This window comes from Dermacentor albipictus, chromosome 3 (assembly GCF_038994185.2).
Source record: "Dermacentor albipictus isolate Rhodes 1998 colony chromosome 3, USDA_Dalb.pri_finalv2, whole genome shotgun sequence".
NCBI classification, from domain to species: domain Eukaryota; kingdom Metazoa; phylum Arthropoda; class Arachnida; order Ixodida; family Ixodidae; genus Dermacentor; species Dermacentor albipictus.
Genome location: NC_091823.1, coordinates 146225245 through 146237829, shown reverse-complemented (window position 1 = coordinate 146237829; position 12585 = coordinate 146225245).

The window sequence follows — 12585 nt, the reverse complement described above, 5'->3', positions numbered from 1 at the left end:
AATGGGAGTTGCGTTCGCCCTGCAGTGGGCGTAACTAGGCTGATATACTTCTTTGGTTGTAGAAAGTCGGTAAGAACACGGAGCTTGGCTCGATCCGGAAGCATGCCATCTGGTGATACAACATTGCCAAGAATAGTGAGCTTTTAGGCACCGAAACGACATTTTTTCAAGTTGAGTTGAAGTCCTGCGTTAGTGAGGCATTTCAGAACATGCTCGAGACGGCTGAGATGTGTTCGGAAACGAACGGAAAAGACAACTACGTCATCCAGCTAGCATAGACATGTGTTGCATTTGAGTCCGCTTAAAACATTATCCGTGAGCCCCTCAAATGTGGCTGAAGCGTTACACAGGCCAAAAGGCATTACAATGATTTCGTATAATCCGTCAGGTATTAAAAATGTCGTTTTAGGTAGATGAGATGTTGCAAAAGGAATTTGCGGGTATCCGGAACGTAAATCTAACGACCGACAATGCCAGCAAACAATCGAGGGCGTCATCGATGCGCGGTAACGTGTAAACCTCCTTGCGCGATATCTTGTTCAAATGTCGGTAGTCAACGCAGAACCGAATAGAGCAATCGTTTTAATGAGAACGAATGGTGACACCCAGGTAACTGTTTGAAGGCTGCACAACGACACGCTTGGGCATGTCTGCAGCCTGGTCATCAATGACACGGCACTCAGAGGTGGATACTCGGTAAGGGCGGTGCCGTAGAGGTGCACGACTGCCGGTATTTATCTGGTGAAGAAAGTTTGATGTGCGGCCCAAATCAGAAGAACGGCTGTCGAAAGAAGCGCGGAACTTCTGCGGGAGAACGAGAAGCTGGCTTAGTTCTGAAGAGGATGTTTCATCGTCGATGGAGCTGTGGGAAACGTCGAGGAGTGACTGATCAACCGCAGGGTCAAAAGCAAGTGCGCTAAGGTCCGTAGAAGTCGAAGCGGCAGAACCGTCAAAGATGCAAAAAGTGTCGACCAGTTGACCATGGCCTCGGCATTCACCATGATATAAAGATTAAGGGTACGCCGTGGGATTGTCGACGACCATTTTCGCGACGCCACTGCGAAGAGTAAGGAGAGCAAGCGGTAGCGGAGAAGATTTGCGGATAATTAACGCTTCAGGGGGCGTAAAGAGAAGAGTGCCATCAGAAATAGCGGCGCATGACACAGGCACAAGCATGGAAAGCACGGAAGGTCGGCGTTGTCAACGGACGCAGTTTATCACTAGAAAGGCGGTTTTCGATAGTCTCAAGGTTAAGAAGTGCAGAAAGTTAGTTTGTCGTGACAACAGTCAATAACGGCGTTATTATTTGCCAGGAGGTCCCAGCCTAACATAACGTCTTGGTAGCACGAGCGCATCACGACGATTTCGACGTTAAACAGTAGTTTTTTAATGAAGACGAGAGCAGTACAGGCAGTGAGATGCGTAACATTTTGAGTGCTCTAGGTTCGAAAGTAGAAGTCGGAGAGAGTCGTCAAAACCTTGCGTAGTGTGTGACAGAGTTCCGCGGGAATTAGGAACACAGAAGCTCCTGTATCCAGAAGTGCCAGGACGGTGATTCCTTCGACAGACATGTCAAATACATTGGCTGGAGAGGGACGAGGACTTGGGCATTGCGGCGTGGATGGAGCTCGTGCCACGGGAACTGCAGCCATCAGTTGTCCGGCTTAGTGGACACGGTGCTGCACCGCATCGGAGAAAGCAAATGGCGACGTGGAGATGTGAGCGGCGGGTAGACGAGGTTGGACGGTCCGAAAAAAAAGGAAGGCGTAAGAACGTTAGAAGGTAAAGAGGAAAACTGAGCGTAGAAGGATGGCGCTCGCCAGATCTTCGGGAACGGAAGCATTCAACGACGACAATGGCGTGCCACGTAACCAGCATCACCACAAGCAAAACATATTGGACGGTCATCGAAGGTGCACCACTGGTCGGGGTAAGGTCCGAGGCGGGGCTGAGGAGTCGCAAAATGCTGTCGGCCTGGTAACGCGATATGAGGAAAATGCTATAGGTCTGGAAGTGACATAGCAGGAAAATGCTGTCTCAAATGCGGTCCATGGATGGGGGCCGCAAAATCATTTGTGGACGAGATCAGGCAACTGCTTCAGCGTACGTGAGAGGTGCACTGACTGGTCTCACGGCAAGTCAGTGACAAGTGCTCACGGGTTGGAAGAACGGCTTGAGAAACTTGCTCTTGAATGCAATCGCGCACCGTAAGTGGCAAAACGGGTGGTGCCTTAGAGATCTAATACATCAAAGATTTCTTGCGAGTGACCTCTGCTCGAGCGAACGCCTGACTTTTCAGGAACACAGAAGCATGGTTGTCGACTCCGCGACTTGACAGAGTCTACGCGCGTAGTGGGACCGTGGGTGTGAAGTTGTTGCCTGTGCAACTCGTTGTAAATCTAACACAATTGGATGACTTTGATGAGAGTGTGATGACTCTTCAATAAAAACATATTGCTACGGCATGAGCCGGGCTAGGAGAAGAGGAAGAAGAGGTTAGCTGGTGCAGCTTCGGGACGCCATCTTGACTTCACCATCAATCTCGTCCCTTAAATAAAGCCGGTTTAAAGTTAACCGTAACAGTTTTGTGGCGGTGGTGAGGGGTACTTCGACCAAGACGACAGAGCTGCTGCAGCAAGTGCCACGCCGGAGCCGACGCCTCGCTCGACTGCCTGCAACACCGCTTGAGATTCCGATGTCCCACAGCGGCGACCAACAGCCTTCTTTGGCTGCTCCAGTGCGAACAACCGGCGCCTGGATGCATCAGATGGAGCCCCGCCCTTTCTCAGAAAAATTCGGTGAGGACGTGGAGGAATGACTCACCTGCTACAAGCGTGTGAGCAAGTACAACGGCTGGAACTCCACGGCTCAGTTCGACAATGTGGTTCTGTTCCTCACAGACACTGCACTAGTGTGGTTCGAGAACTATGAAGATACCTGTACGACGTGGGACAGCTTCGTTACTCACCTCACAGAGTGCTTCGGCGATTCCACCACAAAAGGAAGCGGGCGGAGCACACTTTGCTTCAGCGCGCTCAAGTACCAGGTGAGAGCTGTACTACGTACATAGAGGCAATCCTGAAGCTTTGCAGAATGGTCAATCCTCGAATGTCCGAAGAGGACAAGGTTGGACACCTTTTCAAAGGCATAGCCGAGGATGTTTATAAATATTTAATCGGAAAGGAGAGTCTCGCTTCGGTCACCGACCTCATCAAGCATTGCCGCATATTTGAGGCCTTGAAGCTGCGCCGTATCACGCCAAAGTTTGGCAGGTTAGCAAATCTCACAACGGTGGCAAGCGTTGACGAAAGCGACAATTACGGTTTTCAATTTGACCTTGCGGCAACTATAAGGCAAATTGTCCGCGAAGAACTTGAACGACACACCAAAGGGGCGGATGTCGAACAGCTTGGCTGCGCTTCCAACCAACCTCAAGAACATGCATCTGCTGTGTCCGCATTGTCTGCCATGCCAGGCATTGCAGACTGTCGAATTGATCAGCTGCGACAGCACCGGCGTTCCTTTCCCAACGACATGACGCACGATCAACGAACTCGTCGAGCTACGGCCACGCATAGGAATTCGGAAGATCGCGTTTATTATTCGCAGCGACCCAGGGTTGACCCCCAGGCTTACAACGTCGGTCGCGCATCGCCTGTTTGTTACAGCTGTGGCGCCTCAGGACACATTGCTCGTTTTTGTCGCTGGCGCAGACAGACAACAACATATGGTCCACCACCAACTAGGCCCAATTTTGAACGTGACAGTTATGACGACCTTTGGCCGACAGACACTGATACGGCCAACACCATAGGCACGCCACCCCGGAGTACCTTCTGTCAATATAGTAGGAGTGGCTCGCCAGCTTCAGACCACAGCCTGACGCCCCCAACCAGTCGCCAACGCCGTTCACCGTCACCACGGCGACGTGCTACGTCTCCACCACCGTCGGAAAACTAGCCAGCGCGGCCGATGGAGGTAAGGTCGCCGGACAGTCTGCGTCTCTGCGAAATACTCCTCTGCCTATTATGATGGTGCAGAACAAAGTGCGTGTGTTAATTGATAGTATACCTGCTACAGCATTAGTGGATACTGGTGCTACCGTTTCCGTCATCAGTGTGACTTTCAAAGAGAGGCTGGGTCGGAAAGTCATGTTCCCGTGGAATGATGGTGTGACGTTTCGTGGTGTCAGTGGAGAGTGCCTAGTCCCTCTTGGTATTTGTGTTGCAAGTGTTTTATTCGGAGGAGATCTAAACATAATTTCTCGTACTACCGCGGTGTACTCATGATGTGATTTTCGGGATTGACTTTCTTCAGTAATGTGGTGCATCCGTTAACTGTGGCCAGGCGAGATTACATTGAATAGCGCGCTTCTCGCCACCCTTGCTGACAAATACTTACCAGTGAAAAACTATTGCATTGTTTCGAATGATTTGCTGCTACCGCCTTGGTCACTGTCACGTATCCCGGTCAATTTCGCTGCTGCCGACCTTTCGTCGTTTGACGCGCTAGTGCAGCCACTTACGTCGAGCTGCGCAAAAAAAGATGTACTTGTACCACGCTCTGTCGTGAGAGTAGTGAATGGCGCCTCAAATTTGAGGGCTTTCAATTGTTCTTGCGTCCCTGCCGTTCTCCCGCGTGATGTGAAGCTCGCTGAATTTGACGAGATTATTTACAGCTCCATCACAGTTCTAAGCGAGGAGGAGCAGTGTCATACTAGCGATCCCCACCGAAGCACTTCTGAAGAGCAGATCCTACGGATGATCAACAAGGCGCTACCCTCACATGAGCTTCACGCTCTCGCACAAGTTTTGTGGCCACACCTTTCTGTGTTTGATTTTACACAAGGCGACAAGCAGGCTTCACTCCCGCGTTCTCGTGCTCACCATAGAATTGACACCGGATCTGTGCACCCCATTCGGCAAAAGCCTTACCGTGTTTCTTCAACAGAGAGGAGAGTTATTGCTGAACAGGTGAAATACATGCTGCGGAAAACTGTTGTTCAAGAGTCCTCTAGTCTGTGGGCAGCACCAGTAATCTTAGTAAAGAAGGATGGATCGTGGCGGTTTTGCGTGGGTTACAGGAAAGTGAATGCGGTCACCAAAAAGAATGCGTATCCGCTTCCTAGAATTGATGATGTCATCGATTGTCTACATTCCGCTGCCTACTTTTCATTACTGGATTTGTGATCAGGGTATTGGCAGATACCCGCACACAGACAATAAGGAGAAAACGGCCTTCGTGACACCAGACGGTCTTTATGAATTTAACGTTATGCCGTTCGGCCTTTCTAACGCGCCAGCAACATTCGAATGATTCATGGATACTATCCTCCGAGGACTTAAATGGGAAATTTGTTTGTGCTACCTCGATGATGTGGTGGTTTTTGGCAACACGTTGAGTGAGCATAAGAGCCGTCTCAGTCTTGTTCTGGATTGTGTCAAACAAGCCGGCTTGATCCTAAATTCCAAGAAATATCATTTCGGGGAAACCGAGACGTTAGTACTTGGGCATCTGGCCGACAAAAATGGTGTGAGGCCAGATCTACGGAAGATAGAGGCAGTCAGCTCCTTCGAAGCACCGCAGTCAGTGCGGGAGTTAGGGAGTTTCTTGGGCCTGTGCTCGTATTTTCGTCGCTTCGTCCCAAGATCCGCCAACGTGGTGTACCCCCTAACATGTCTTCTCCAAAAAGTCGTCCCTTTCAACTGGACATCGGCTTGCGACGACGCGTTTCACCAGATAAAATTTCTGCTAACATTAGGGCCCATACTGCGTCACTTCGATGCATCCGCACCTACGGAAGTACGCGCTGATGCCACTGGCATCGGCATCAGTGATTTACTAGTGCAACGTCATCAAGGAGCTGAACACATTGTGGCTTATGCTAGCCGCTCTTTGACCAAGGCGGAACGCAATTACACTGTGACCGAGCAAGAATGCTTGGCAGCTGTTTTCGCTGTCCACAAATTTCGGCCTTGTATCTACGGACGCCCGTTCACTATCATTACTGACAACCACGCGTTATGCTGGCTGGTGAATCTCCGCGACGCGAGTGGATGACTGGCACGTTGGGCTCTTCAACTGCATGAGTACGACTTCGTTATTTCCTACAAGTCCGCGCGTCGCCACGCAGATACGGACCGTCTCTCCCGCCTTCCTCTGACGACGATGGAATGTGACGAAGACAATTTTGATGACTGTTTTGCTCCCATTTCTTCATTCCCAGACTCGATGACTTTCAAAGCACAGCAGGAAAATGATATTAGTTTGGAACCTCTATTTGTAGCAGCATCGCGTCCTGGAGCCACTGGTGGATTTCGTATCCGTGACGGCCTGCTTTACAAGACCAACTATTCGGCTAAAGGCGCACGCTTCCTTCTGTTGGTGCAGCAGAGTCTGCGAACGGACATACTGCGAGCCATGCACGACGATGTGACCTCTGGCCATCTAGGATTCATCAGAACTTTGAACCAGACACAGGAGCATTTTTACTGGCCCAGAATGCGGGACACAGTCAAGCACTACGTCGCCAGTTGCGAACAATGTCAACGCTACAAGCGCCCTACGACCGCTCCACCAGGTCTTCTCCAGCCTCTGCCGCCGCCTCGCCTGCCATTTGAACAAGTGGGTATCGATCTTCTGGGCCCATTTCCCCGATCATCTAACGACAACCGATGGGTGATTGTATGTGTCGACCATCTTAACCGTTACGCGCAAACGGCGCCCGTACCATCTTCAACAGCTGCGTCCGTTGCAACGTTTTTGCTTCGATTCATTAATCTTCGACATGGTCTCCCCCGTGTCATCATTAGCGATCGCGGTCGTCAGTTCGTTGCGGACGCCGTAGAAGAAGTGCTTGGTCTCTGCAGTTCGCAGTTCCGTCATTCAACGCCTTATCACCCTCAGACAAATGGGCTTGTAGAACGTACGAACAGAACTCTAACGAACATGCTGGCCATGTACGTATCTTCCGATCACAAGGACTGGGATGACGTACTCCCCTTCATCACCTATGCTTATAATGCTGCAAATCATGAGACGACCGATTACAGTCCTTTTTATCTCCTTTACGCACGTTCACCGCTAAACTGCATTGACACCATACTACCGTTTGGCTTTCACAGTGAGTACTCTGTTGCCAAGATGCTTTGTCTTGCCGAAGAAGCCCGGCGTATCGTTTGTCTTCGTACTGTGGCATCGCAACACCGATCGAAAGAGCGCTATGAGAGCCGACACCATTCCGTCTCGTATGCTAAAGGAGTCTTTGTGTGGTTGTAGACTCCGGAACGTAAACGTGGCTTATGTGAAAAGTGTTTACCCTAGTGCACGGGCCCATTCGTCATTGTAGATCGCTTGAGTGACTTGACGTACGTGGTGGCACGCTTGACGTCCGCTGGTCGTCGGTCTAGCCGGACCCAGTTGGCACATGTTGCCCGTCTTACGTGGTTTCACCTTACGCTTTTCGGGTGATTTGGACTTGCCCAGCGGGCTTCGTCTGGCAACCGGGGATTGCTGCGGCATGAGCCGGGCGAGAAGAAGAGGAAGAAGAGGTTAGCTGGTGCAGCCTCGGGACGCTATCTTGACTACACCATCAATTCCGTCCCCTAAATAAAGCCGGTTTAACGTTAACCGTAACAATATAAAACACGTCGTCCTTAATACCCTTCATTATATGTTTGATCAACACTTCCTCTGACAAGAACACGTTACACTTGTTTGCAAATGTCAACAATGTTCTCAATATAGCTCGTGAAATTTCTCTGACCTCTAGGGATCGTGTACACAAACACTGTCCTGCACGAAGCTTTCGTACTGCTGGCCGACCGAAAACTTGTCTGAAGCTTGTCCTGAAGACCAACACGAAGTGAGGTCAGCTTCATGGTTTAGAAACCATAGTTTTCCAACGTCCGTAAGATAGAATGCGACGTTTCTCAACTTGGTATCATCGTCCCACTGTTTACGGGCACTCACTCTGCTCATACGAGGAAACCCAATCATCAACTTTGTCATCTGTGCCGGAGAAGATAATGGGATCTCGCTGAGGCATGGCACCGGCACAAACCAGGATGGGCGGCGCCATCGGAGGAGGGCATGCATTGTCAGGCACGATGGGGGGTAGCATGCGCCTCCGAATTTCCAGGGTGGTCGAAACTTAGCACTTCCACCGCTTGATAATAGATTTATTACCAGCGGTCGCAGGCAAATGGGCGACACTCACCAGCGTTCTGCCGTGGACAGCCACCACGAGCTCATACCGTTCGCGATGCTGCGGAGGCACAGGCCTCTTTCCTTTGTTACAGTGTGTGTGTGTGTGTCCGTGTGTGTGTGTGTGTGAGAGAGAGAGAGAGAGATCAGAATATGGGCTTGCGTTTACTCTGAGCCCAGGAGACACGCCGAAGCAGCCTTGGCACAGTCCACGTTTATGTTGCGCCCGCACACACTTGATGATGATACTATGCAGATGATCGAGTGCACAATAAATGCCGAAGCTCGCACGAGAGCGGCAGCGCCGACGTCGAGCAAATCCCGAGCTTCGAGAGCGAGAAGCGCAATGTAAGCGCTAGCGGACAGCAGCCGCTACCGCCGAGGATCGAGAACGGGGAACGCAAGCCAAGCGCCGGTGGAGGCAAGCCGACCCCCAGCTTCGAGAGTAGGAGACCAAGCAGAGCCGTCGAAGCAGAGAGATTCCTCCCACGGAGGGTGCCGATGGACGGTTCAAGAGCGCACTCCTCGACCGTGAGTGCGGCCATAGCTGCAAGCTGTGTGATGGACTGCGGTTCGATCATAACCTAACACAAGTCAAGGGTGTGCAATTCAGAACCGAAGCTGGAATCTAGCGAAATGAGGGCAGCGAGACAAAATAATTTCATGAAAACCGCGCTCAACACGAGTTCAAACTTGAGAAAACGACCACCAGTTTCACTGTTTTAACAGGGTTCACTGCGTGGAACTGGCTTTACCTTTCTCTCATTGTTCCCACATGGGTAGCATACGACGACTATTTACTGTAATCTCACTGAGTGTTAGGTAGGCAAGTGCAGATATTCGCCTTCCAATGAGAAAGTGAGACGGGAAGAGAGTGTCCAGATCTTGGCAGTCGCTATAAACGTGTGTGATTGACCTGGAACTGATCACAGCTGCTACTTCAGCTAGGGTTATTTGCTGCGGTTCTCCGTAAGAAATGCCTTGCCGATGCGTTTCGTCAATGTCAGCTTGACAGACCTGATAAATTTCTCGCAGAAATCGCCCGCCATGGTGCGTGATCGGCGATAAATCTCCATCTTATATTATGGTTAGCGGTGTAGTGATAAACTTAGTTTCTGAATGATTTACGCTATATCGAAAGCTCTCTCGCTCTTTATGAACGCCACAGCATTTTCTGAATATATAAAAGAAGGAACTACCCGCGATGACACAGAGGGTCGGAGAGCGTTGAGAAAATTGTTGCGGTGATGTCTTCGACTAGCTCGAGGTGAACAGCTCTAATCACGGCACACGTGAACAAGCAAATACACTTTGGCGCAGCCATCTAGATGTTTAACGTAGAGGGGACCAGCGAAATCTAGTCTGAGGACTTGAAAGGGCTCCGATCTTTCAGGTTAGAACGGTGCAGTTGCTTCAGAGAAAGGTCTGACGTTGTGGCATTGGCACACGATGAATCCTCTGATGGCATTATCAACTACCTACCATCCCCGTAATATGCATAAGCTTACCCTTGTTATTATTAATAAGTTTTCCCTTATTTGTACAAGTGTATCAGGAACTCCGGCATGAAGGTGTCGATGGTGTCACACGACGAGGGCAGCTTACAGTAGTAGTGGTCCATTCGTTGGATATTGTTCATGGCAAGATTTCTTGCTGAGTTGAAGGCGTCTTGCGACTCGTAGAACTCCCTTGTCGAGAAAGCAGGTCAGGTCTCGAAGGGGTAAATTCAGTATGGTTGGACGGCTTGCGATTCTTTGGCATTCAGTGCTCCCCGGGAAACTTCTCCAGCTTCGAGGCAAATCATAGTATACAAGCTCAAACACGGTGCTGTTGTAATTTGTATTGGTGCTGTATTTGTGAATATCCATGATTAGTGGTTCGGTTTGCATGGCGGTTTGCAAAGATTATGCCCGATAAGGACTTTCCTATGTGACACTTGGTGATGGATAGGTAGAGTTTCGCCTAGGGTGTGCTGGGCATCCATTCTCCTAACAATTAAGGCAGTGGTGTCTTGCCCACAGGACATTGTTGTCAATTTATGAGCGGAGACGTCGCTCGTAAAAAAAAATTTGCAGGATTATGCTCTCCATGGCAATGCCTCCACAATGTGATATTTCTTCTGCTCTGAATCTCCGTTATGCAATGCCGAATGAAGTTTTTTCATTGGTTAGGATCCCCGGTGATTCAGTACGATGCAGTAATTGAATTAGTCCAAAACTGCGCTGATGTGCCCTCAGCTAGGTCTTGACGCACATACTGGTACAATCGTTCAAAGACGAGAATGGCTAGCAGTTCGAGTCTGGGAAGGCTTGTCTCCTTGATTGGCGCCAGCCTGTACTTGCACAAGACTATAGTTGAGCTGTTTGTATTTTCTGCTGTCCAACTGTAGCAAACGGTGCCGCTGGCTGACAATTACTGGCGTCAGCAAAGAAAAGCACTACGTATTTGTCGCCAAGTCCATGTATGCCCTGTTGGTATAACCGGAGAATTTCAGTATCCCAGAGCTGTGGAAGTTTATTGCAGCGATTCTTCCAATCGTGTAGAGCGTCCAGTGGCAGTTCTTCTTCCCAGTCAACTGCTTTCCTCTTAAGATTTTCGGAAAAGATTTTGATCCTTATTGTGGAAAGGGTCGGCATGCTTAGGGTGTCGTATAGGCTAGAAGTCGTCTTTAGTATAAACCACTTGGTATCGGTTCTTTCTTGAACGAACTCCATAGCGCTTCCGGGCCTAAACGAAAATACGTCGGGGTGAAAATGTTATACAATTCACAGGACTTTCAGTATTCCTGTAAGTTGTCTGAGAAAGAACTCCGGAGGCTGCATCGATTGTGTGCTGAGAACGCGTTCGTCGTTCGAAGCCCATTTTCGGAGCTTCATGGATGCACTTGCGAATGGCTCAGTAGCTTCTGACCGCAGCTTGGACGTGTTTACGACGGAATCCACTTCTGTTAACACGTCGTCAAGATATATAGGACCCCACAGTCTTTCTGTATTTTTGGAGTAGCCGACAATATTTGCTCAAGATGATGACGGTTGGTCGCCGCCCAAAAAGGACTAAAGGTCGTGCCGAATAGTAATCTGGCCATGCGCCTTATGCGAACGTTAGAGAACGCTTGACCTGGCCTGTGCTCTTTCTCCAATCGCAGGTATCGTAAAGCTTCTTGGTCTGTGCTGGTGACGCTTCTTTGCAGAAGCACGTTTTTGATGTCTGCTACTAAAGCAATGCAATGTTTTCTGAAGTGAAGTAGGAACCCTATGAGATCAGCAGTGCGGCTTGGTCGGCACTACAGGCTGCTGTTAAGCGAAAGTTCCCGTTTTCCATGGGAGGAAGCATCGAAGAACACTCTTACGCTTATTGTATGATCCTCGCGGATTACTGCATGGGGTGGCATGTAATACACTGTGGCTTTTTTTTTGTTCATTTCCATTCTAGGCTACACCATCGTTAGTGTATTTGCGTATGACAGGATTACATTCTCGCAGAAGCTGAGGGTATCGCCGAAGTTCTCGAAGTTGAGTTAAACGCTTCCGCGAGTTGGCTGGAATGTTGTGGTTGCGGATGTTCTGTTTCCATGTAAGCGAAACTACGCAATGACGGTTTTTCACATTTACTCCGCTGTTGAATAAATACAGAATAGGGTGTGTGTTTCCCGGGTCTTGTTATGGCCATCGGATATTATCCACATAATTTTAGGTCGCAGTAGCTAACTGTGGTCATCTAATGGTACGTCACTGCCGCTTTTAGTACAGTTGTCTCGGTGAAATGCGCAACTGTATAATGCCAGAGGCTACTCGTCTGTGCAGAGTCCAGCCTAATGAAGTCTCAGCGGCTTTGACTCCGTTGTCGAGCTTCCGTGCGTTTCCCGTGGCAAATGACCAGCAACAGTCAAAGCCAATTAATACGTCGATAGCTTTTGGGCTTTACGCTTGATCGATGTCAATGAATTCGTGATGTCAGTGCTCGCAGTTGTCGACAAAGTCTCTACTCGGACATGGAATGGATTGGTCGCAGATCTTGGTCGAGACGAGAGCTTCGATTCGCAGTGACTTTCAACTATGTACTGAACTCAGTTACAAGCACGCGCCGGAAAGTATTCTCGTCATGATGCCCTCAAAAATGTCCACTGTATGACGCTAGTGATTGAGTACTTGACAATTTACGTAGTTTCTCAGTCAATTACTCAGTCATAAAACAGCACTGGCTCACTCCATCCAATAAAACGCGAACTAGCAATTTTGGGTCCATCTGCCCATGCAACAGCTGTTTGGAGGTATACGAACCGTTTGGAAGTGCCCGTACCAGTCAGCTCGAGTTGTTTCTGGTGAGGTAATGGCGGAGTCCAGCGGTGTATTTCCTCAACTTATAATCGCAAATTGTTTT